The sequence below is a fragment of the Columba livia genome, chromosome 7 (assembly GCF_036013475.1).
Source record: "Columba livia isolate bColLiv1 breed racing homer chromosome 7, bColLiv1.pat.W.v2, whole genome shotgun sequence".
NCBI classification, from domain to species: Eukaryota; Metazoa; Chordata; class Aves; order Columbiformes; family Columbidae; genus Columba; species Columba livia.
In genome coordinates this window covers 125,667-151,791 of record NC_088608.1, presented here as the reverse complement: position 1 = coordinate 151,791, position 26,125 = coordinate 125,667, and the positions used below count along the sequence as shown (strand labels likewise).

The 26,125-nt window shown below is 46.0% G+C and overlaps 1 protein-coding gene across 18 annotated transcripts in view; it reads right to left on the bottom strand.

Moving 5' to 3' along the window:
• Nucleotides 1-26,125, bottom strand: part of BAZ2B (bromodomain adjacent to zinc finger domain 2B) — a 108,347-nt gene that overhangs the window by 70,154 nt on the left and 12,068 nt on the right. For 16 of the 18 annotated variants that reach the window (XM_065070078.1, XM_065070077.1, XM_065070074.1 and 13 more), the window contains one exon: nt 10,088-10,130. The exons of the other annotated variants lie outside the window; for them this stretch is intronic. The gene's annotated coding sequence lies outside the window, so the exon portion shown is untranslated. Of the gene's footprint in view, nt 1-10,087; nt 10,131-26,125 lie in introns of those variants that run through there. 18 annotated transcript variants of the gene reach the window in all.

Sequence of the window (26,125 nt, the reverse complement as noted above, 5' to 3'; positions counted from 1 at the left end):
GAAATAAATCAAAGTAATTTGTCATTTATTCCTCATTTTATCTTGAGGCCATGAGGAAGTCATTCAGTCATTCTATAGCTACGACAGCCATCACACCACCAAAGGAACAGGAGGCACAAGACACCACTGAAAAAGAGAGGAGAAAACTAATGAAACGTCTGAAAACAGACCTAACCAGCCCTGCCGCCAGTCACACCCAACGGGCGCTGCACAACCCGCGAAGCAAGCAGAGGTACTGGAGGTAATGAACTAGGGAAGTCATTAAAAGCATCAAAAAGCCCATAAGCTCTCTCCATACCTGCCCCAGTTGCTCCTTTTTAAGTTAACAAGCACTTCTGTCATTGGGAGCTTTGAAAGCTGAAAGCAGGTACCCACGGCCCGACCCTCCCTCGTGTCCCGCACTTGCACAGACACAGCTACACCGTACAGACAGCCAGATGAGGGCTCTTCCTCTCACGTGTACGTTGCCATGTCCTAATAAAGAGATGCATGAAGATTATTTGCAATCACATTATCAAAAATGCTTCTGTTTCAATTACAAAGCACTCGTCCTTCTGCAAAAAAGCCATCCATGTTACATCTCAAGGTGACTGCAACAGAACAGTCACTGAGAGCGGGCTCACCTTTGAAAGCAGAGGCTGCTCTGCTCCTGGCGTTTGAGAGAGACTCTAACGCAACAACCTTGACCCCCAGAGTGCTGGGTCGTTTCCTTTTGTGATGAACAGTGACTGCTTTCTGTAATTCCAACAACGGCCAAGTAGACTAAGGAGTGTGGCTGGCAAGTGATGGCTGTGAAATGCTTGCACTTTTAACAATGACTTATTACCTTGCAATATAGGTCAACTGTCCAATTGAGCATCTTCTACAAGATGTCATAGGCTCTGGAAGCCATATACTACAACAACTGATGTGAACGGATTTATTAGGGATCAAACTAGTGGATACAGAGAACTGTTAAAGGACATAGTCTTAATTCAAACAATTGAATGAGAAGGACTTTAAGAGATCCAAATCTACTGTACACATGAAATATGTGATTCCAGTACACAACTTCACACTAGACAGCCATGCATATATCTTAAGTACCGGACAAAATTCACAAATCACACAACCTGGCACAAATTTCACCGTTAGGAGTGAGAACATATAAACCAGTTACTCTACAGATAAAAGCAAAGCTTTGTTCTATAAATATGGACTCAACCTCATAGAAGAACACAGACGAAACCATATCAAGGGTACAGAGAATTAGATGGTGCCAGGTGCTAAAACACACCTGAATTTTCAATCAGTAAAGAAAAAGCATGAACTCAGAAATGAGACTGAATTTATCAGCCACATTTAACCTCTCCGAACTAACCAGAAATAGCTTCCTCAATATGTAGTCTAAAATTGTGTCTTTTATTGGGATAAATCAAACGGATATGGATGTCCACAGTAGGAATATGTTCTAAAAATTAACAGTGTCCAGTTTAGCACGCTTTGTTGTGGTTTAAAGTCATATTCCAGAGGATCAACAGCTCACACCCCGGTTTCAGTACTGTGCTATACAATATCCATGCACACAAACACCTTTATTTCCAGTACCGCACAACGCTCAGCTAAAGCTGCTTCTGGCACTTCAAGCACAAATTGCAAGCGTGCTTCAAAGCTTACTTGTAAAAAACTGGCAATGAATACACCTTTTCACAATTAAATACTCCAAATTGTACTGAATCACGGTGACTACTGTTTATCTACTTTTAAGGAACAAAAGCAGAGGACAATTTATCAGAGCACAGGAGAAACCCCCGAACACTGAAGGTCACAGCCTGTGTGCTGAGCTGCCGAGCAAAAACATCCATGACGTTCCAGAGCTGCCATTTTTCTTCCTTGACAAAGACTCCATCTGCCACCGAGCCATTTACAGCCTCCGAGCCAGAATATCAATGATTTCCAACCATTCTGCAAGCCTGCGTTCACCTTGGCAACACCCCTGCACCAGCTAAAGGAGACGACACATCCGGCCCCCCACAACCCGAAAGCCGGCGCTTCATCCGACCGGCGTGCGCCCCCGCACCCCACCGCTTCGCCTCCTCTGAGCCACGCGAGGATACTGGAACGCTGAAGCCTACATCCTTCCCTTTGTTTTAAACCAAAAATCCAAAAACAAAACCTCTCAAATATTGACAAAACATTTCAAAAACACCTGTTAATTTCATATTTACATTATGTACATGAACACAATCTCAATTTATTTCTTCTTTACCAAATAAAAACATGCCTAACAAGATACTCATTACAGACCACCATAGAGAATAAACGATCGCAGCGTCACTGACGCCAACAGAACCACACTGAGCTCTAGTCTCTTGACGTATGTACAAACCGACGAAAGATTCCAGGTCAGAGCTGGGACGAAAGGAAAGAAAATCTTGCCTTGCTGAACAAATACCTGCTTTGGTCCTCAGATAAAACAGACTGCACATAGATCAATACAGGCAGTTTTTGATAGCTATTTATCCATATATACACATACATGTCTACGCACACACATGCTCTCCAACAACTATGAGAATACACAGTCCATCCTGAGGCTCACCACAACACGACCCCAATGAATGTTCTCCCTGACGGCAGCTCTTGAAATTCAGGTGCATCTTGGTACTCTACAGAAATTTTAAAACATGCAAACTTGTAGCTTGATTTCACAGTGAAAATGGAGCACAGCAGAAACATTTTGTATTATGAATAGGTAATATGCAAACACATAGGATCACATAGCTGATGTCCAACTACTGCCATACAAACCCTTGATATGTTAAATATTTGGAGTAAACCATTTCAACACTAGTCACAACCTGCAAGCACCTTTATGAAAATGTACTTCATAACATACGTAAAGCACATATTTTACAATCTCAGCTTCACCTCCCATCTGTCTTCTCACTGCCTGTGTCTTCACGTTGTCCTGTTGCAGCAGTAACAGTATCAGACACTTGATAAATTTGATCTGTTCTATTCTATGTGCCCTCTGCCCACTATTCACTTTGGTCAGGCTGCTTTTCATATCCCAAAAGTAGACACAATTTAAGCCAAGAATATTTTTCTAAATCCATATGGAAAAAACATCACTTCATGCCCGAACACGTTCCCGCTGCGATCTCCCTGGCTAAACCCCGGCACTGCTCGGGGAGACGGCAGGATAGGCTGCACTAGCTCAGGCGTTACCTCTGTGCCTGGCTTAGAAAGAGCAGGATCAGATACACACTGATACATACCCAACATGTTTATTTTATGACTTACACATATTCACCTGACACTCTCAGATCGCATCTCTCACCCAAAGAAAAAAAAAAGTCCACCAAACTTGTACAATTTTCCATCTGCTAACAAGATACATTTCAGTTGTTTCTTTCATCTGCAATTCAACTACCTCTACCCATCTCCTCACTACTAATAGCTAATTACTTCAGGGTTTTAGTGGTGTTGAAGGAGGCTGGCAAACTACAGAATGCAAGGGAGCGCCTGCATGAAACGTACTTGTCGCAAACACGGACCTTCATGGTTCACTGTTTTGTGCCTCTGAAGAAGGGCACCACGTTGCATCCAAATCTGGGGAAACCCAGGCCAACAGAAGAGCAAAGGAATGTGTCTCCGAGAGGATGTACTACAACGCGGCGGAGCTAACGAGGCACCCAGGCCGAGGGGGTCAGGCACGGCCCGGTCTGGGAGACAGCACGGCCCTAAGAGAGATGGCACTGAGGACGTGGAAGGCGCCGGCACAAGCAAGTGCCAGTCGCTGTCAGAAATCCAATAGCTCTTCAGCGTTACATGAGGGCAGCTGCCTCCCACCCCACCTTCCCTGCTATAGAGCACTGACTTGACTCAACAACTCCTTGAACTACTGCTTCTTTCTAATTCTACCTTCTTCCTGTAAAAACCCTAGGAGGAAAGAGACAAAGCGGAAGAAAAGGAAAACAATTAAGATCTTTCTGATTAAGATAGAATCAAAAAGTTGTTGAGATTGGAAGGATCTTAGGGAGATCATCTGGTCCCATCTGCTCAGTTAACTGCAAAGTCACATCAGCTTGCACAGAGCCTTGCCCAGTAAAGAAGCAGATTTTTGCAGGCTGTCTGAGCACCCATTTCAGTGTTTCATAGAAGCACAGACTGGGTTGGAAAGGACCTTCAAGGATCATCTAGTCCAACCCCACGCTGTAGGCAGGCACATCTTATACTGGGTTAGGTTGCTCAAAGCCCCATCATCCAACCAGACTTGACCACTTCCAATGATGGGGCATCCACAACTTCTCTGGGCAAACCTATTACAGTGTCTCACCATCTTCATCATAAAAAATCTCTTACGTTCAATCTAAAACTACCCTCTTTCAGTTTAAAGCCATTTCTCCTTGTCCTGTCACTATAGGCCCTGATAAAAAGCCTCTCTATCTTATGATCCCCCTTTACATATTGAAAGGCCGCACTCAGGTCTCCCCAGAGCTTCTCCTGTGCAGCTGACCAGCCCAGCTCTCTCCCCTGTCCCCAGCAGAGCTGCTCCAGCCTCGGTCACTCCTGGGGCTCCTCTGGCCCCTCTGCAGCAGCTCCATGTGTGTCCTGTGCTGGGGACCCAGAGCTGGACCAGCACTGCAGGGGGCTCACAGAGCGGGCACAGGGGACAACGCCCTCCCTGACCTGCTGCCCAGGGGCTGGGGACACAGCCCAGGGTGCAACTGGGTTTCTGGGCTGCAAGCGAATGTTGCCAGCTCATAAAGTTTGACAACTTTCGCTCTCAGAATTTTTTCCCTTTTGTCTAATCAAACTTTCTCTTTGCATAATTTGTCTTTTGCCTCTTCTCATTTCATGGCACACTCCCAAGCAGAATCTGAGTTTTCTTCTCTCTAACGCCCTCAAGGCAGCTCAAGACAACCATCAGCTCCTCTGATCAATCCCAGTTCTCTCACACATGGTATTGCATCCCCTGCTCCTGTTCCCGCCCATCTCAAGAGAGCTCGGCACTGCCTGTCTCTGGGACACAGCCCCTGGTCTCAGCGCTGCCTGTCCCTGGGACACAGCCCCCGGTCTCAGCGCTGCCTGTCCCTGGGACACAGCCCCCGGTCTCAGCGCTGCCTGTCCCTGGGACACAGCCCCCGGTCTCAGCGCTGCCTGTCCCTGGGACACAGCCCCCGGTCTCAGCGCTGCCTGTCCCTGGGACACAGCCCCCGGTCTCAGCGCTGCCTGTCCCTGGGACACAGCCCCCGGTCTCAGCGCTGCCTGTCCCTGGGACACAGCCCCCGGTCTCAGCGCTGCCTGTCCCTGGGACACAGCCCCCGGTCTCAGCGCTGCCTGTCCCTGGGACACAGCCCCCGGTCTCAGCGCTGCCTGTCCCTGGGACACAGCCCCCGGTCTCAGCGCTGCCTGTCCCTGGGACACAGCCCCCGGTCTCAGTGCTGCCTGTCCCTGGGACACAGCCCCCGGTCTCAGCGCTGCCTGTCCCTGGGACACAGCCCCCGGTCTCAGTGCTGCCTGTCCCTGGGACACAGCCCCCGGTCTCAGTGCTGCCTGTCCCTGGGACACAGCCCCTGGTCTCAGCGCTGCCTGTCCCTGGGACACAGCCCCCGGTCTCAGCAGGGCTCGGCCTGCCCCTCACACCCGGCCGTGGCCTGGGCTGACTCACCTCGGGCTTACTCTCTGCCAAACCCCAGGGCCTTTCTGCTACTGCCCCCACCTGTCCTGCCTTGCAAAAGTCTCTGGAAAAAAAATAATCTTTTATTCTGACTCACCCACTGTTAAGATAAATTAGTAAATGATTTATGGACTTCCAAGCAACACAAGAGCAGAGCTACAACCACAAAGGAAGAACAAGCCAAGGCCTGGTGCCCTTCACACGATGCTGATGAGCTGCCGCTGCCTGGCACAAGGCTGTTCTGTTTTCACATCCGTCTCCCAAAAACACACATGTAAACTCTTCCAGTTGTCAAGCTGAAAATTAAAGAACTCTAATTGTTTTTTTTTCATTCAAGGATGCCGGTTGCCTTCTCAGTTTTGACTCTCCTGATTTCAGTATTTCAATTTTCCCTTTACTGCCACAGGATCTGCTACCTTCCTCAAAATCAGAAAAGAAATTAAACAAAGCCAATTTAGTTTTGCCTAAGGATTTTTAAGACTTTAAGAATATAACCAAATATCAAATGGTTCATAGTAGTATTCTGGATCCCAGTCACAGCACAAAAGCACCACACAGAGTTCGTTCCCTCACTGTAACCTTACCCACACCGGGGTTTTGGAGCCTGCCTGGGGTGACCGGTGAAGCCCCACTAGAAGCCGCTTTCCAGCTGAGGAAGGAACACAATACTCACATGAGCTACCAGCAGAACAGTCCCTGAAGACTGAGATGCAAAAGATAAAGCTGTATCAACTTACACAGGGAAAATTATCTTTTCAATAGTTGCCTAGAAATGTCCTTTTAACCTAAACATCTAAATTACAGAGCTACTGTATATTACAACTCTGACATTTAATTAGAAGAAAATATTTCTTGTTTCCCATAAGCAGACAAAGCTTTGTATGCAAATGCTACGAACACTTCTTCCCGTAAGAAAGTCAAAGCAAACAAAGTGAAAACTCTAATCATATGTGCTTTGAGGGACTTCTGAACTTCTAAACTTCTGAAGTACCTGCAAACAACAGTAACACTTGGTGCAAACAGACCACCATCACTGCAGAGAGAACCAGCTGCTCTTCACAATACACGGATACTACCTAAAATTCAATTTGCATCTGAGCTTCTCCAGTCGCCATCTGTACAGTAAAGCTTAATACACCTCTTATTCCTCCTAACAGATGCTAATCCTGGATTGACAATACGTAATCAAAAGCTGCTCCTTAACCCCTACAGAAAATAACTGTTCTTAAACCTGATTTGCGGCAGCAGCATTAAAACAATTTGGAGTAACTATTACAGCAGTTGCATGAGTATTGGTGGTTTCTTTGTTTTGCTTATCAAAACTGCCCTCCGATTATAAAATACAACACATCAAACATAGTCTACTAGTTTAAAAGAAAATTGTAATAAAACTATGTATTCCACACAGAAATAAGTAGCTTATTAGTTCTTTCCGTGAAACTTTCAGTCATTTTTAATTTTACTTCCATAATGATTTTATGTAGCATGCTATTTTTTTTCCTTGACAAATAAATCTAAACACATCCAAGCAAGCATATGCACGTATATACACAATGACCATATCTGCAGACATATCAGCAACTTACGGCAATAAAATACTTCAATTTCAATTTTTTAATGAGATTATTTTCTAAAAGTAGCTGCAAAAATAAGTAGGAAAAGACATAATTGTCTTCTGCCTTTTATTTACACTCTGCAGAACTACTGTAAGCATATAAAACTTGAAGTCATTATTTTCAGTTTCTTAGTCAATTTTAACTGTTATTCATTCTACTGAGCTAAAGACACAATTAAACCTGTAGGTGCTACACACGTATGAAGTAACTTGCCATGTTCTTCGGGAGATGGACCGTTCCGGAAGCTCCTGCATCCTCCTGAGCTGGCCAGGCGCACAGCCGCCTGCACCGCCAAACAAGCTGTGGCTTCCCCAGCGCCATGACCCGGAGCAAGGAGCAGCGCGTTTCCACAGAACCACGGCGCCCGGGCCCCGTGCCGCGGGCAGGGACGCCTTCCGCCGGCGGGCCAGCTCTGCGGGACCCGCACCCAGCGCCGCGGCCTGGGCCAGGGCCTCGCCGCCCACACGGGAGGAACGTCGTCCTTACACCTAACTTAAATCAAGCCTCCTTCAGTTTAAAACCATTTCTCCTTGTCCCGACACTGCAAGCCCCGGTAAAAAGCCTGTCCCCACCTTTCTTATCAGCCCCTTTTAAGCACAGAACGCCGCAGTCAGGTCTCCCCGGAGCTCGTGTTCCCCAGCTGACCAGCCCAGCTCTCCCCCTGTCCCCGGCGGAGCTGCTCCCGCCTCGGTCACTGCTGGGGCCCTCCAGCAGCTCCACACCTCTTTTCTGCTCCTGACCCAACTGTTCGAGGGACTATCAAAACAAAGATCCCTTTTCCACAACCAAATGCACCTTCACGTGAACTCTCTGCACCCTTTTGAGTATTTACATGACAAAAAAAGGCAAATACAGCTATGAATGTAGACACTTAACTTCTGAGGAAGGACGGTAACAGCTGTAGGCAGGGAGCTAACATTCAAACTGCCATAAAAGCATAGAACCATTTTTGTTAACCCGCGTTTGCCAAAGTTCTCTTATTTCTTTCCCCCTTACTCCTCCGTACAGTGTGTTGCAACTTGTTGTTAGTAGTTTCTCATTAGTTGCCAGTTCCCAGACTTCTTATCGAATTTCACTTACAGTTCAACAATCACATTTTTGTGCAATTTTTGTTCTGAGACACAGCTGCTGACAAGTGATAAAGCACGTGTTCAAAACAAAGCAAGGTGCATGTCTAACTTGCACGTTTCTGCAAGATTCTTCATTACAATCGGCTGACCTTACGGGAGCTGGCGGCGTGCTACCGGGTTACAGAACGTTCCAGCGCCCAGCGCCTCAGTCACTCTACATCCTGTACACAGTCACCCTATTTCTGTCTATTATTTGAAAGCACTTAATGACTTTCCCAGTTCTGCTTTCTTTTCTTTTCAAATTGGTTCAGGTTGCTGCTGCTCACCCCAAAACCGCAGGCGACCCCACCTCCCGCCCCTACCTGCTCTCGCATCGCTGCTGTACGCAACGGGTTCCCCAGAAAAACCCTTCCTTTGAGCTTTAATTCACTTGATCCCTCCTATTTAATTGAGCTGCTCTCTGCACATGAACCTGTCCGCTCTTTGAATTCGGCAGGTGTTGGTACGTTCCATAAATCCTGTAGTAAGTCACGTCTAGTGGTTTTAGTGTTGTACATACAGACAGTGTGCAACTGTACACCTGAAAAAGTACTTTTAAAACCTTTTAAATTCAACCTTGCAAATTATTTTAATCAGCCTGCAAAGAAGATTGATTTAGCCTTTTTTCCCCCCTGTTGTCAGCGCAAATTTTACCTTTACTGATTATAATTTACCTCTGGGATAACGGCACAAAGGACGCTACTGAAATATAAGACTCCACTGAATCACAGAATATCATGCCTGGGATCTAAACAAGGCTCTTATTAAGCTACATATTTCATTACTGGACATAAACTTACTAATTTAAGTATGTTATTTGCTATTTTCAGGGTATATTATCACAAGCATATAAAGAATTGATCGTTAACATGAGGAGCATAAAAATAATAAACTTGATAATTCATGTCAAATTCATTTCCAGTTTCCCTCTGTTACTTCAGGTACCCGACAGACAGCAAGTGCCACCACAGAGTCAAGAACACACCTGAAAGATGCACCGGTGAGCTGAGCAAAGGTTTAAATCTCTATTTCAGTTCTCACTGCCGCTTTGTCCAAAGCCAAGTACCAGAGTAAGACACAAACACCTTTTCTCTTTAGCTATCCCGAAAAAACGCAAGCAAATTGATGTAGATGTAAAATTATTGATTTAATAATCATCTAGTAAGCTATCTATTAAAAAAAAGATAATTCATGCTCACTCATCATGTAGTAAAATATCACACGTTCTCTGACTATCCAAAATATTTTTCAAAGTTGCTAAAATGGATTTTGGAATCAAAATTCTCAGCACAACCTCTCAATCAATTTTAAATATTCCCTGAACTGTATACCATCAGATATCAAAGCTACTAAAGGCATACTGAAAACGTGCAACACACTAAAATTACAGTCTATAATGTTTATATTTCAAGCCTCCACACAAACAGATCCCGAAAGCACGATACCACTGTTATTATGGACAGCATTGCTACAGATCTACTCAACAGTTAGCCTGAAGTCACAAAAGTAACTGCAGATGTGGACTAAGGATCTAGAAGTCTTAGTTAAGCTCGTGCTTAACGTCTTGTGGAAAAATCAGGACCTGGATGCAGAATTTAGCACTACGCACACAGTGCATAACATCTTCCTTCTCCCTGCACAGCTCTCGCTTCTCAGAACATCATCACAACGGCTGTGGCTGCAGGTTGGTTACTTACTGGGTTGACCACGGTCAGTTCTGGGACATCGCTGGTTTGCAACCTGCAAACAGAAACAACCGTCAGCTGCGGAAACAAAGCGTCCTGTGCCGAGCCCCTTCCCGGGGACAAACACGCCAAACAGGGCAGGAAACGGCCGCGAAACCTGCGCCTGTGAACGACACAGGGCCACGTGTCCCTTTGCATGTGCACGGCAAGTCGGAGGAATCTTCCTGTTAAAACGCAAAAAGAACTCCAGCCTCCCGGAAATCAATGGGAATTTCAATTTCATTTATCCAGACCAGAGTCTCATTCCGTTGCTGAGTATCCCTAGCATGAGGGTCCCAAATTCTCCTCTCGTTATGAGGACTGAGAGGCATCACTATGTCAGCACAAAACCACACACATTTCACCCACTGTAAAACCAGTTTTTGAAGACTTGTCCAGGTTGCTTTCTTCCCAGATTTTCTGTTCCCTGAGTAGATCAAGTTTTTCTAAACGCATCGTTCATCCCATTGTATACAAAAGAGAAAAAGGCGTAACAGATGAAACGTTTGGAATACAACCATTTCAGGAAAGTATTACTTACTGTAATAGTAGAACACTGATATTGTTGAGGGCGTCTAATGTTTTTTCACTGAAGACCAGTCAAGAGTCAGTGAAATTTCACATATCATATGGTACTATGCAAATCGCCCAGCATGACCATGTTAGCATGACATACTTTCATTAGGCTTAATAAAAAGTCTGTATTCAGTAGGTAAATTTTAGCAGCCCATTCAAAATTACAGGTAATAAAAGTAGTATTGGTGCTGAATTAATCTAACGGAGCGGTCAAACAGTGTCAACTGCACATAGTCAAGATGTTAATGAAGGTCCAAATCCAGGAATTCTGCAGACTGGGAAAGCAAGCCCGGCTAGCTGTGCACACGCAGCCTCACCGACCCTCTTCCGACGAGCCGCAGCCAGCGTCACAACTGAGTGTCGCGCACAACGGACCGACAGATGTCCTGGCTGCCTAATACTGTCTGAGGGAACGAAAAGTGCATCGATGCAACTGCTGTTTCCCAAGCTAATAAATTCACTTTTAGTAACAAAAACAGAGTTGTCTGTTATATGCGAATCTAACTTCCCATTTCTTACTCAAGTAAACAAAAGCAAATACAATGCAACATATACCAAATGCATCACACACCGCCCTATTTCCTTCTCCCATATGCTGTACATATTCACAATCAACAAATTAAAGACCATTATCCATTCTTCATCAACAAAGAAAAGCAGATTGAACACACGGTCTTATATAACTGATGTTGTTTATTCTCCTTCCAAAGACGAAAGGTTCCATGGTTCAGAGTTTAGTCCCTTGCTGTAAAAGCTACCTCAATACACTCGTAACACTCGCCACAGTTAGCAAATAAATAAAGGCCTCTACAACAGGCGGAGCGATTCCTGTCCCTTTGCAAAGGAGAAGGAGCGCCTGTGCGAATGCCCCGGCTCCACCACCAGCACGTCGGCTAACCGCACACCACCCTGCAGACGCCCCTGCCCCCTCCTCTCCAGCCCACTGCTGGCTGTGCTCAGGTCTGCGTTAGCTCACCGGGGAATGGTCCTCCCTACGGGTGTAACGCTGGCGTGGAGAAGGGCTTTTTGGAAGGAAGCTCAAGGAAGAATCCACATTTCTACATTTACTGAAGGTTTTAACAATAAACTGTAAAAGAAAAAAAAAAATCATTGTCTACAAAGAGACCCAAATTTTATTTATATGGTAAAACTAGGGGAAAAATGACTCTGACAAGTGACTGTGAGGTTCCAAAAATCGTATCATTTGCTGCAGATTTGTATACACCAAGACTGAAGCTTTGAAATTCCGAAACTAAAAACAAAGGAAGCATCTACTTCTATAAATACCACCACTTACGTATGTCAGTGTTTTTCTTCTCCCTGACTAGAAGCACCCAGACTGGTTTTGGTCCCAGCACACACCACACAGCGAACAGGTGCCTCGGCCGTACGAGCAGCACGGCGAGCTGAAGAGCGGGCCAGGGCGCGAGGGCGGAGACGGGACTCGGCGCCAGCTTCAGGAAGTTACACATCGACGCTGCCCAATCCAAAAAGCATTCAAGACCACCAAAGAATATTGTTTCAGATTAAATATTCTCTTCACGACACAACTGCACACCCGCACAAACGTGGAAAGCTCGGGATTTACCATTTAGTTGTGCAATAACAGAAGTCCTTGCGACCAGTCTGTTCTTCTCCCCCTTGGTACTCACAGTTATTGCACTAACAAAGCCCACAGAAAAGCATTTTATTGTGATTTATTTTTTAGGTTTGCTTTTAGAACTGATTATTAGAAGTGTAAAACAAAGTAGCCTTACATGCTAACAAAATCCTAATGCAACTTGACAATAAAAGGCCAGAAAGAGCCAACATTCCACACTCAGTGCACACAGGTGGCATTTGAAAACGTAAAAGAACAGAAAAGGCAGAGTGCCTGGAGAGGAGACTGTGAACTTTCTATCGTGTTTATATCATGTTGTTTCACGTTCACAGCACGTCTCTGTGTCCTGGGGTCCGCCTGCGTCCCCTGGCTGCAGAACCGCGGGTGCAACGACGCCGCTCATGGCAAGAAAGGGACAGTTCATGGACAGCACAGATTACAGTCGTCTGTATTTTTAAACGTCATCATTAACTATGCAACATTAATGGAACCTCATCTTTTTTCCCCTACATTGTTTCCTTATTGTGTACAAAGTACAGAAAAACGAAGTTTCTTCCGCTTAATATTATTAATAGCATATAAATGGAGCTAATTGAGGTTTGACTTAAGTGGGAAGACAGGGTGGGGTGAATTCCCACCTTTGTTACTGTTATCACTTTGCATGGTGGGTTTTTTTTAAGCAAGACTAGAATAACTGGTTTACATCCTTGCAATAGCATCTTCTTAATTAAATCAGAACTTAAAATCTGAAAGCACTGCAGAAAGCAGCAAAAACTGCACCATTTTCATCAAGCCATGGGCCAAAATGTTTTCTCTCTTGACTGCAATTTACTTCTTTCTCCAACGCAAACACACTGCAAAAGGTATGCCTGCCTCTTAAAAACAGACTCGCTGCCTGGTTTAATTATTTTGCAAACAAGGGTTGAATGAACACGAGCTTCCAAGCTCGTTCTTCCTGGTTTTCATGCGTAATTCAGGTGTGTCTGCTCTGGAACTGCTGGGGCAGGAGAGTTCACCAAGTCACGGTGTCGAAAATGACTGAAAAAGTGAGATGAGGGCAACGTTGACGTTTATAACCGGCATTCCTTGAAAACATGATAGAATATTTGATCAAATGGGGGCACTTCCCCAAAACTTACATAAATACTTGAAAAAGCTGAAGCAAGTCTCCCTGTGCAAGACAAGACGTGGCACTGCTGATACATCTGAAGTCTCAGCAAAAGAGCCTGTGATACCTACCGAAGACTAACGCACAGCAACCTGCTTCTTGGAAAACCCTTCTACCGAACGGCCGGGGAAAGAGAAGTTACGGCCCTGAAACACACAGTTTGGAGAAAGTGAGCTGATTTTTAAAACACATCTTTTTTAGAAATAGTTGTAAAGGCTTTATCTCCTTTGATGAACTAATGTGTGGAAAAGCAATAACTAAAAATATTAATTTAGAACAACAGATCAACAAAAAAAGTCTCAGTTAACAATATAAGCTTTGCGCAAATATATAATTCCAGAAAGATTTTAATCTGCCAAGGCAAAAATACCCGTTCTGGTTTTGGAGACTGATAATTCAACAGCAGGTCAGTATTTCAGCAGCAGATTTCAGCCACACGCACATCGGTGCTAGCAAAGGCTGGGCATCAGTCACTACGAGGAACATTTAATGCTCTCCCGAAGACTCTGGGTTCTGGGTTTCATTGTCTTGAGGACACTCCTGTAGTCAGGTTCTAGGTTTAATTGTCTTTAGGACACTCCTGTAGTCAGGTTCTAGGTTTAATTGTCTTTAGGACACCCCTGTAGTCAGGTTCTGGGTTTAATTGTCTTTAGGACACTCCTGTAGTCAGGTTCTGGGTTTAATTGTCTTTAGGACACTCCTGTAGTCAGGTTCTAGGTTTAATTGTCTTTAGGACACTCCTGTAGTCAGGTTCTGGGTTTCATTGTCTTTAGGACACCCCTGTAGTCAGGTTCTGGGTTTAATTGTCTTTAGGACACTCCTGTAGTCAGGTTCTGGGTTTAATTGTCTTTAGGACACTCCTGTAGTCAGGTTCTAGGTTTAATTGTCTTTAGGACACTCCTGTAGTCAGGTTCTAGGTTTAATTGTCTTTAGGACACTCCTGTAGTCAGGTTCTAGGTTTAATTGTCTTTAGGACACTCCTGTAGTCAGGTTCTGGGTTTAATTGTCTTTAGGACACTCCTGTAGTCAGGTTCTGGGTTTAATTGTCTTTAGGACACTCCTGTAGTCAGGTTCTGGGTTTAATTGTCTTTAGGACACTCCTGTAGTCAGGTTCTAGGTTTAATTGTCTTTAGGACACTCCTGTAGTCAGGTTCTAGGTTTAATTGTCTTTAGGACACTCCTGTAGTCAGGTCCCGCCTGCTTGCAGTCCCTCCCTGCCCCCGCTATAAACCAGCGCGCTCCTGCTAAGACTTCACGGACCAAACCTCCTTACCTCCCGTCCCACCTCACGCAGCCCCTCTTATCACGGATCAAATGCCATTTATACATTTACTTCCTTCTCCCGTCTTTACATTCCTCAGCTTTTCTGCCTAAAATTGTTCTTTATCAGCTTAACTCCATTGGTTTGAGTCCTACATTTTGGTGGGTTTTACACTGTTTTTCTGGAGTTTGTGGCCCATAGGGCAGGAGTGTGCAAGCTCTCAGTTTTAATTTTGTTAAATGAAACCAGCCTAGGTTCTACCAAATCCTTCCGAAAGCCTCCAAATTACCATCAGAATCCCAGAATATATTCTTCTAGATCTTCTGGTTTCTTCCACTAACTTGAAATTACGCATTCCTGACTCCGTTAAGTATTTGGAAAGAGAAAACCAAACATAACTTCAATTCCCCCAAAATCGCAGAATCATTTAGCTTGGAAAAGCCCCTTGAGGTCACAGAGTCCACCCGTTCCCCACCCCCGTCCCTGCCCTCTGTCCTGAGAACCTCGTGTCCGTCTGTCCAGCCCTCCAGGGCTGGTGACTCCAGCACTGCCCTGGGCAGCCTGTTCCAATGCCCCACAGCCCTTTGGGGAAGGAATTGTTCCCACATCCAACCTCAACCTCCCCTGGCACAAGACTGTCTGATCACGATAAGTAAACACCCTCTAGACACAGATACCATTCTGTGAATTGTTATCCTTCCCCCTAAATCACCATTAATTTAAATTTGCTGGTCTGGCCATTTTCAAATATTCTAAAAATATTAACTCTTATACTTCCATTTCTTATATTTCCAAATGCTGAAAATCCCTACATACACTGTAAAGAAAAAAGATCCTCTTTTACGCTTATTTCTTTCTCAGTGCAACAGACCACAGACGTTTAACGACTGATCTGAGGTTTTATTTAATTCAGTAGTACAAAACAAAAATTGCCAAGTCTTCTTCGCATTTTTCAGGTAAAACGTGTCTGAGAAACACACCGGTTTTGTGGCATCGTTATCCTCCCACTGAGACAGAAACCAAGCTAACAAATGGGAAAGTTCAGAACGCCGAGGCACAGTTTTTATTCTCGTTGCTGACTATTCCCCACAGCTCGACCAGGCGAGACTCTCCTACCAAGACAAATCATCCCTTTGGGAGCAGGAGCCGCGTGGATCATCCAGGCTCTGTCCGCACACCAGCCCGTCAGGCCACGAGCCCTTCCAGACCAGGAGCTCCACTGTTCTCAGGGATGGACACAACAAAGTCAGCCACGACACAGTCTACACCAGGATTGGGTATTTGACCAGGATTCAAGACAAAGCTTGTCTAATCGTGCTGACAGGTTTTTGCGTCATTTAATTAGTTTTCATCAACTCCCACGCTCCAGAGCCACACAGTTCCCGTGACTCAGCGCTCGCAGGACACGCTGGCGTTCGCGTGACCTGCCCGCGTGTCACTTCCGCACGTTCCATGAACAAGAGCGATGTCATGGCCGTTCCCAGCAAGCGGAGACGTGTTGATTAACAACTCTATCGTGTCAGTGTACATGGAAGACAGGAACGCTGTCACTGAAAATACAACACTGATCCTCTTCTGCCATCACCACTGGGAGATCAAGGAGAATGTGAAACAGAGTCTTTCTTCCAGCAAAGCAAGTGCCATTTTATACTTTAACATCCATTTTGAGCTGAACAAGAGAAAACCTGAGTATTACTGCACTACGAGGGCTGTATGTTCATCTCTGTTTAAAGACCAACCACCACCTCGAGACTGCACTTTTGCTGCAGAATGCGTGCACTCTGGCAAACAATGGAGACGTAACTTCAGCATCTGCGGAGCTGCTTCCATTGCCAAAACCACAGAGTTTTGCATTCTGCCCCATCAGACAGAAAGCCCAGACACAAACGCAACCGCACTGCATTTTCCATCACTCAGGGAACCGTGCACGGTGCTAAAAAGCAACAATCACACAGACAAATACAGCTGGGAAAAGAGAGGAAAAAAGGATGAGAAAAACAGCTAAGGGAAGTAAAAAAAACCTATGAGAAACGGGGAAAGCCCTTTAAAAAAAAACCCACACGTAATAAATTAGTTTACTTATTGTACTTATCGTAATTATTAGAACTGCGAATACAAATGGTTTGAAGTTATTTTGGTTTTTGCAAATGCTCACCACTGATCTAGGTACCTTTGTTATGCATGTGTTCACTGGCACGGCCAGGACAAAGTTGAGACATCAGATTTAAAAGGCCAGTAAGTCACTTTTATTTATTGCAGCACTGCAATCTCCTGATAGCACGTTTAGATGAAGTCAGAAATATAGACTCGATTCCAAATTAAATTATATCAAGTACATAAATTGCACCAAGCAAATATCAAGAATTCTATCCTGCACATTGTAACAAGAAGCCACTTCTTTCCAAGTAAACATCTGATTCCCAGGTCCTTAAGAAAGAAAGTAGTTTGATGTCTAGAACTTGAAATTTGCGCTCCCTCTGATGTGACAAGCAGCCTGTCTCTCCTCTAATGAAAGCAAAGCACTTTAACAAATTAAACTGGAAGTTAATTGGTTATCAAGTATAGCTACATTTAAACATCCTTTGCATCAGATCTTGTGTCTCTGTATTTTTATATCAATGACAAAAACATTGCCCTGCCTGCTAGCAAAACCAATTAATCCAAACTGTAAAAAAATATATATACATATCTATATAAATATATAGAATCATAGAATATATACATATATATCTTTCCTACTCTTAAAAATTCATGGATTCACATAATCACAGATTGTTTGTGTTGGAGGGTCCTCCCCAGCTCCCCCAGTGCCCCCCCTGCCATGACAGGGACATCTCCCCCAGCTCAGGGTGCTCAGAGCCCCGTCCAGCCTGGCCTGGGATGTCTCAGGGATGGTCCATCTACCCCCTCTCTGGTACCTGCCCAGGCTCTCACCACCCTCAGGACAACAATTCCTTCCCCATGTCTAATTTAAACCCGCCTCGCCAACCAGCTGCCATTTAGAGCCTGGGATTCCCTGGGACAAAAAGACCACTTGTGTCGGGTGACACTGCAGAGTTAATTTAGACCTCATGCAGAAGTACTATTTTTGAGACAGAAACACGGTTACTTTTAACATTTACTTGTAATTGTTCTCTTGATGTGTGATACATTTAAAAAAAAAAATCATTTTTAGTATTAAATATACAAGAGATTAGATGACCTGAAGCAGGTAGGACAGCATATTTTCATAAAACAGGGGAGGGGGATGGCATGGAATTCTGTGCCATGAAAGTTTATTCGGCAAAGGACTACTGGAACCCAAGAACAAAACCACTTCCAGAAAAAGCAATCTTACAAACTGCTACGATCATACTATTTACTATATAACAGTACATGTATTTTATAGACACGTCAGAAAAAAACAATAATAGATTTAACAATAAAAGCATTACAGGAATGGAGACAATTTTTACCCACAAATATGTATTAAGGAACAACAATAATCTACTGTAATTCTAATTCACTCTTCCCCAAGGTAACATTATCTTCTTTAGGCACAACTGCGGAACACTTCCAGGCACCGGAATATCCTGCTGATGGGACCAAGAGTTTCCGTGTCCCCACACACGATGTCCAAACCCAGCCCTCGGTCATCCGGGCACCAACACCACAGCTCCTGCACCAACACCGTCCTACGAAACACCGAGCGACCCCCACTTCACCTGTCGCGTAGTCCCTGGACAGCACCGCCGCATCGCCTCTGCCGTACTCCACACGCAGACTGTTCAGCTCTGTCCTGGAGACACACAGCCTGCTGCTCTTACACAGCAGCAGCGCATACTCAAGCCAGTCACTCAGCTTTGTGCAGGGAGGAGCCTTTAACAAATACCTAGTAATATAAATAGCAGCAATACATAGCAAAAATGTATCGGGATATGAAGTAGCTGTGATAATAAAATACCCCATTTATGATTCAAATATTGCATCTTCATTCTCATTTAATCCTGTTTAGTGAAATATTTTAAATTAAAAATCTTGTAGTAAACTTTTTTCATTTACATCACTCCACTACAGTTAGAACCCTGCTCTTACTCATGACAGTGAGAGTTAGAAGATAACGGGTCATACAGTATGTTTCCTTGTTACATGTACAGTGAAGGCAGCATACTTTTCAAATCCAACACAAGATGTAAAAATGGCCTTTGTTACTGTAGAGAGATTTTTAAGTATTCCTTTAGTTTCTGAAGTTTACTGTCTTTCCAAAAAAAGGCACCCAAGTTAGTAAGCTAACTTCAGCACAGCACAGCACCGGGGGAAACGCCCGTGTTCCGAATTTGTAAAATCATGGTACCTTTACACATTACTTGATGTCTATTGTGAGTGACTATTAAAAGGTGGAACTACAACCATAAAAAAACAAAACCAGTGAACGTACTTTATCGAATTAAAACAATTACTTCAAAAGGCTTCGAATTGGTCAAAGTGCAAATAATCGTATCACAGGCACTATAAAAGCCTGCATCACAGAAAAACGACAGCAGTAATGGAGACCTTGGGTTGTTCATGCCACACGACAGGCGCACCTCGATGACTGACACATCACTTGTACAGGTGTACAACAGGGAGCCTGAAAACAAAACCACAGCAGGCTGCTGGGGGAGGGCTGTTCCAGAGGCCCTGAACACAGAGCCCGGCTGCAGGGCGTTCGCTGCTCCGAAGCCGAAGGGCAGAGCAGACCCAGCAGCACGCACAGCTCTGCGCCGGGGAGGGACCCTCCCGGCCACAGGCACAGCGCAGGCGCCGGAAACGCCGCGCCGGCCACGAGGCCGCGGCCAAACACCGCTCGCGCGCGCGGGAACGCTGACACGCACCAGCTGCACTGCCAGCGCGAGGAAAGAGAAGACAAATTCCACTTCTATTTATGCCAATAGTGTCATTTATACCACGGCTCCGTAATGCTTGGTTAAGGAAAAGAAGCAGGTAACAATGATTTACATCTAGTTGGACTCAGTAATTATTTTATTACAAGCTTAGTAACAAGTTCTTCAGTTCTATCTCTGACAGATTACGGCGCATATTTACACTGCTAAGTTCTCTCTAACCCAAAACCTAAGGTGAAAGGGAGAAGAGTTGATTTTTCTTTTATTAATATTAAAATTAGCTCCTTTGTTTTTCCCTGAAAAATGACGATTATCTCCTTCCAACTATCTCCAAGCCAAAACAAAATACACAACTTTCTCGTCTGTAGCTCCATTCCGTTAACATACAACATTTGTATTATTCTGAGGAAACGCACCAAGAAGAACGGAAGTTTAACCTATAATGCTCAGGCTTCGCTGTATTCACACAGTTTACCACAAAGTTACTAAGAGCTCCGTTCTGTCGACCTTCCCTCACAACATGATAGCAGCAGGATTATAAAAAAAGCCATTTTTGTGCTTTCTACATTTGTCCTTTTCCTTAAGGCACACTTCCATGAAGTCCTTCTCTTTCAGGACATTGTGCATTGACTGTCAAAACAGTATAAACTACGAAACAACAAAAAGCTAACTTTTCAAAGTTCACATTGGGTAGACCGTATTTTAATCCTCATGCACCTTATTCCAATGAAGCTTAAAGACCTCTGAATTTTAGAATACATTACTTTGAGACCATAGCAATATTCTACCCTTCTGGTCAGAACTTAAGACCCTGCATGTGCTCCTAGCATCGCTCTGACACAAAATCAGTTTAAACAATTCACCAAAACATCCTAAAATATAGAACGTCAGGATCATCCTGACATCCTAAAATATAGAACACAAGATCACAGAGTGGTCGAGATTGAGCGGGAGGTCACCTCACCATACTCCCTTGCTCAAGCAGGGTCACCCAGCGCCAGTTGCCCAGGACTGTCCCCAGATGACTCTGGAGTATCTCCAGGGGTGAAGGTGTCACAGCCTCTCAGGGCAGCCTGTGTCCGTGCTCAGTCACCCTCACGGTGAAAACGTGGCTCCTGACGTTCAGGGCGAACCTCAGGTGTCTGAGTGTGTGCCGCTGCCCTTGTCCCATCCCTGCCCCCTCTGAGCAGAGCCGGCCCTGTGCTCTGGGCAGCTCCCTCCAGGTGTTCATCTCATTGACCAGACCTGAGCCCCCCAGCCTGACCGGCCCAGCCCTTGACCAGACCTGAGCCCCCAGCCTGACCGGCCCTTGACCAGAGCTGAGCCCCCAGCCTGACCGGCACAGCCCTTGACCAGACCTGAGCCCCCAGCCTGACCGGCACAGCCCTTGACCAGACCTGAGCCCCCAGCCTGACCGGCACAGCCCTTGACCAGACCTGAGCCCCCAGCCTGACCGGCCCTTGACCAGACCTGAGCCCCCAGCCTGACCGGCACAGCCCTTGACCAGACCTGAGCCCCCAGCCTGACCGGCCCTTGACCAGACCTGAGCCCCCAGCCTGACCGGCCCTTGACCAGACCTGAGCCCCCAGCCTGACCGGCACAGCCCTTGACCAGACCTGAGCCCCCAGCCTGACCGGCCCTTGACCAGACCTGAGCCCCCAGCCTGACCGGCACAGCCCTTGACCAGACCTGAGCCCCCAGCCTGACCGGCCCTTGACCAGACCTGAGCCCCCCAGCCTGACCGGCACAGCCCTTGACCAGACCTGAGCCCCCAGCCTGACCGGCACAGCCCTTGACCAGACCTGAGCCCCCAGCCTGACCGGCACAGCCCTTGACCAGACCTGAGCCCCCAGCCTGACCGGCCCTTGACCAGACCTGAGCCCCCAGCCTGACCGGCCCTTGACCAGACCTGAGCCCCCAGCCTGACCGGCCCTTGACCAGACCTGAGCCCCCAGCCTGACCAGCACAGCCCTTGACCAGACCTGAGCCCCCAGCCTGACCGGCCCTTGACCAGACCTGAGCCCCCAGCCTGACCGGCACAGCCCTTGACCAGACCTGAGCCCCCAGCCTGACCGGCACAGCCCTTGACCAGAGCTGAGCCCCCCAGCCTGACCGGCACAGCCCTTGACCAGACCTGAGCCCCCAGCCTGACCGGCACAGCCCTTGACCAGACCTGAGCCCCCAGCCTGACCGGCACAGCCCTTGACCAGACCTGAGCCCCCAGCCTGACTGGCACAGCCCTTGACCAGACCTGAGCCCCCAGCCTGACCGGCACAGCCCTTGACCAGACCTGAGCCCCCAGCCTGACCGGCACAGCCCTTGACCAGACCTGAGCCCCCAGCCTGACCGGCACAGCCCTTGACCAGACCTGAGCCCCCAGCCTGACCGGCGCAGCCCTTGACCAGACCTGAGCCCCCCAGCGCTGCCCCGCGGCAGCTCCAGCCTGTGCTGCTGCCCCAACAGTCACCGACTGCCACAAAACTGGAGAACTTTGCCTTTGCATATCTGGCCTACTCTCAGTTATGGCTGAAAATGAAGAGCCAGCAAAAGTTACCGCATGGAACAGACAGGCACATGGACAAACAGGTGAAAAGACACAGCGTGGTCATAGAATTTTATGTGTGTTGACAAGTACTTAAAAGGGAAAGAGCCACAAACGGACATCCTGTGTAATTAGGAGTAAACAGAAACATTATGGAAACAGATCAGCTTTATCAGAAATTTCCCATTCCATTTCATAAACAGCATATGAGTTCCATTTCTAAACGGAGTGTAAACACAAGTTAATCTGCAGCTCCAAGGCTAATGAGGCTCTAGATCCATGACAATAACTATTTCAGGATTCTCAAAACTCTGTATTTTGTAGAACCAGTATTCAAATGCATGTTTCATTTTTTAACTAATGCCATCCTATGTGTAACACGCAGCTTTTTAATTGGGATGGTACCTCACATCATAAAGAATCACAATGTGAATAGTGTATGTGCACCAAGGCCTTCCCAAAGTCCAGGTAAACAACATCCACAGCCTTTCCCTCACCCACTAAGCAGGTCACCTTGTCACAGGAGGAGATCGGGTTGGTCAAGCAGGACCTGCCCTTTATTAACCCGTGCTGACTGGGCCGGATCGCCTGGTTGCCCCGCAGGTGCCCCGTGACAGTCTGCTCCACGGGCTGCCCCGGCAGCAACCTCAGACCCACAGGCCTGCGACTCCTCCTCCGCGCCCTTCTTGTAGGCGGGCGCCACGTCTGCCAGCCCTCAGTCAGCTGGGACGTCCCCGGTCAGCCAGGCCTGCTGAGACGTGCCTGGAGCTCTCTGCTCCGCCAGGCCGGCCCTCTTCCGCACCGCCTCACCTGCTCCTGCGCCTCCGCCACCTCCTAAAACCTCTGCTGCAGTAGAGCATAATGTATTCCAGCTCTTTAGAACTAACCACCCAACTATCACACACCCAACTATCAATCTTTCACATCCCTGGCACTGCTATTTCTCTGTTGCTTGCAAAGGAAGTTAAATGCAGTATATCCACATACAGAACAGCCAGCCTAATACTTAAGCCTGTTTATGACAACTAATACACTCAGGCTTCTGTGTTTAAGAAAAATGTTGTTTGCTATTAGGAGCAATGTCATAGCAATTATAACTCTGAGCTGTTGTTATTTTAAAAGCTGCATTTCAGCAATTTCCACCAAAAATGCGGTTACTAGCACCACGTCTTTCACACTGGCAGCGCTCACAGTGCCTGTCGCACTCAAACGAACAAACAAACCGACACGTTTCTGCGAGTTTCTGGTGAGTTCCACGTCCCTGCTCTCACGGGGTCCCGCGGAGAGCGGGCCCAGAGCCGCCTGTCGCAGGCGGGCTCCCGCGGCGCTCCCGCGCAGAGCCAGCGCAGGGCCAGCGCAGGGCCAGCGCAGAGCCAGCGCAGGCCAGCGCAGAGCCAGCGCAGAGCCAGCGCAGAGCCAGCGCAGGGCCAGCGCAGGGCCAGCGCAGGGCCAGCGCAGGGCCAGCGCCCAGCTCTGCCCGCGCGGCGCCAGCGCTTCCCCGCCTCGCGCAGCGCTCCCGCCAGACGCGCCAGCTGCGATCCAACCACAGCTTCCTTGCAACCTTCCGTGAAGTCTTTAGGACAGGACATTTCTCATTTCCATTTAAATTAACGCTAACGATATATACTTCCAGTTGACACCTACCACGGTTTCTCTTTTGGGTTTTCTTTAGATGTTAATTCACAAGACATTGGTACTTTCCATGTAACAGTTTTGTTGTTTACTACATTGCTATCACATTTTTTTCCCGATGAAAAGAACTTCTATTGACTAAGTAACTAACCTACTTATACACTTTATACATTTTTACTAGTAGTTTCACACTATTTCCATTCCTAAAAGTTCCGTTCAATGTTGAACACCTTTTCAGAGAGTTCTTAAACATACTTGAGATAGACCCAACACGAAGTTTTATATAAAAACTTTCTTGTACATAAAAAAAGATGTTTAAGAAAGTTCTACCATCGAGCTGCGAGGACTTGCCCAAACCCCTTGTGCAGAAACGTCACGCCAGCACCTCTGCTATTGCTTCGCATGGCTTGGGACTCCCACGCTTGTCAGGCAAACTCGAACTCCAACATTAGAAAAGAACTGGATTTTCTTGTTATTTTTCTCATATGTGCTTTAGTTTGTATCTCTAATATGCCAATTGCTACATTTTAGCTATAATATGCATCATGCACACTAAAACTGTTGTGTTTTGTAATTCTGTCACCCAACTATTGAAATGTTCATATATGCTAATATACAAACACCTACACACTACCCAAAGCTTAACTAAATCTCCTAAAACTAACAAAGGATCAGGTCCAGTCAAAGAACAGTCACACAGAACAACAGCTACTCAAATGCATCAAACAGTTTATAGTCTCAAGAGTTCTCTTAAACTAAGAAAAAACATACAATAGAACTATGTAGTTGGTGCTCTAGGAAATAGTAGAACTAGTACAGGATTAACAGTTGAGGCCTGCAAGGATTTGTTCATGGCCCAAACTATCAACACCAAAGGAACTGGTTTAATGGCATGTCCCTGGTATTTAGAATGCTTTATTTGACTAAAATACATGTTATTTTGCCTGTCAGACACCTGTGCAGTTTGCTCTGAATGAAATTTACTTGCATCTACCAAACTTTTATGAAATCAGTGACTGAAAGGCATTTATGGACACATGCACTATAGTCAAAATTGTTCATTTTCAGGATTTAATGGAAACTTACACAAATTAAAACAGAACATACTTGCGTATCAAATCCCAAAACCATGTGTCAAATCCAAAACCGAAGCAGCTCTTCAACTCTGTCTTCTCCTGACACATTAACCTGACTGCTCATGGCCTGTTCCTCAAACTCACAGAAAAACACCCTGTTCTCACGTGCTTTCTCCCAAGTCACAAAAAGGTGAAGCAAAACGTGCCACAGTAATTTAAGTATTTGCTTTATTATCCCCTCTAAAACATCTGTTCCCATGAAAAGACAAGGAGAAACTAAGTCAGACAGTTCTGGCACTGGCTGCTGGTTCTCGGGTTCTGCTTCTGTTCCCTCAGCAACTCATGTGGCATCAGGGACAACAAATCCAACGAAAAGGGTAAACCACAGCTGGGGGTGGAAGCGACCTCTGTGCTCCAAACTGCTACCGAACACCAATGACATTGCCAGCGCAGCGCATCAAATCCCAAGCACTGTCGGCAAGTCCTGCCCAGCCACAGTTACTCTCGGGCGCTGTCTCCAGAGGAAACAGAATGAGGCTGCTGATGGCACAAAGCTTTAACCACGTCTCCCAAGTAAAATATGGCAAAACAGAAGGGATTCCTTTGCTCTACGCACTGGTCCTTCACTCTGCCATTCCCTGGGCAGTTTTTCCTTCCAAACACTTTCCTCTTTAGATCCTGGAGCTTCTGGTCTGTTTTTCCCTCTGCTGAAACTTGACAGTCAGTTACAGCCTACAGCCTATGACGATCTTATTTTTGCCCCCATTTTTCCAGCTTGAGCTAGGATTACATAAACCAGTATATATTTACCATAAGCAACACTGCAACAGCTAGTTCAAGACTATCTCCCAAATACAGAAAACATCCACAACAGGACTAAGGGCTAGGTACAGAAGGGACTCCCTTCCACCCTCCCCTTCCAGTTTTGACAATATTTGAGATCCAGACTATTCAGAAATGTATGAGCCTCATCAGCTACAGTGTCAGGAGAATTTATTCAAGAAGCAGAATGAAAATGTCCTTTTCCCCAAACTAAGTTTCTAGAGCTGGAAAGAAGGTAAAGAAACTTAAACAGCAGGGGTGGAATAACGACTGAGTTTACAGTTATCACAGGTGATATACCTGAAGACTAAATATACATACAGGGACAGAGAAGGAAAGGATACGGGAAAAATCTGTAAGGCTGAAGTTACAGTACCTAGAATTATTCTCCATTACACTATGTTAATGGAAGAACACACGTTAACGAGCTGTGCAAAAGCAGCACAGTACGGAACCAAGGATGAAGGGCGGG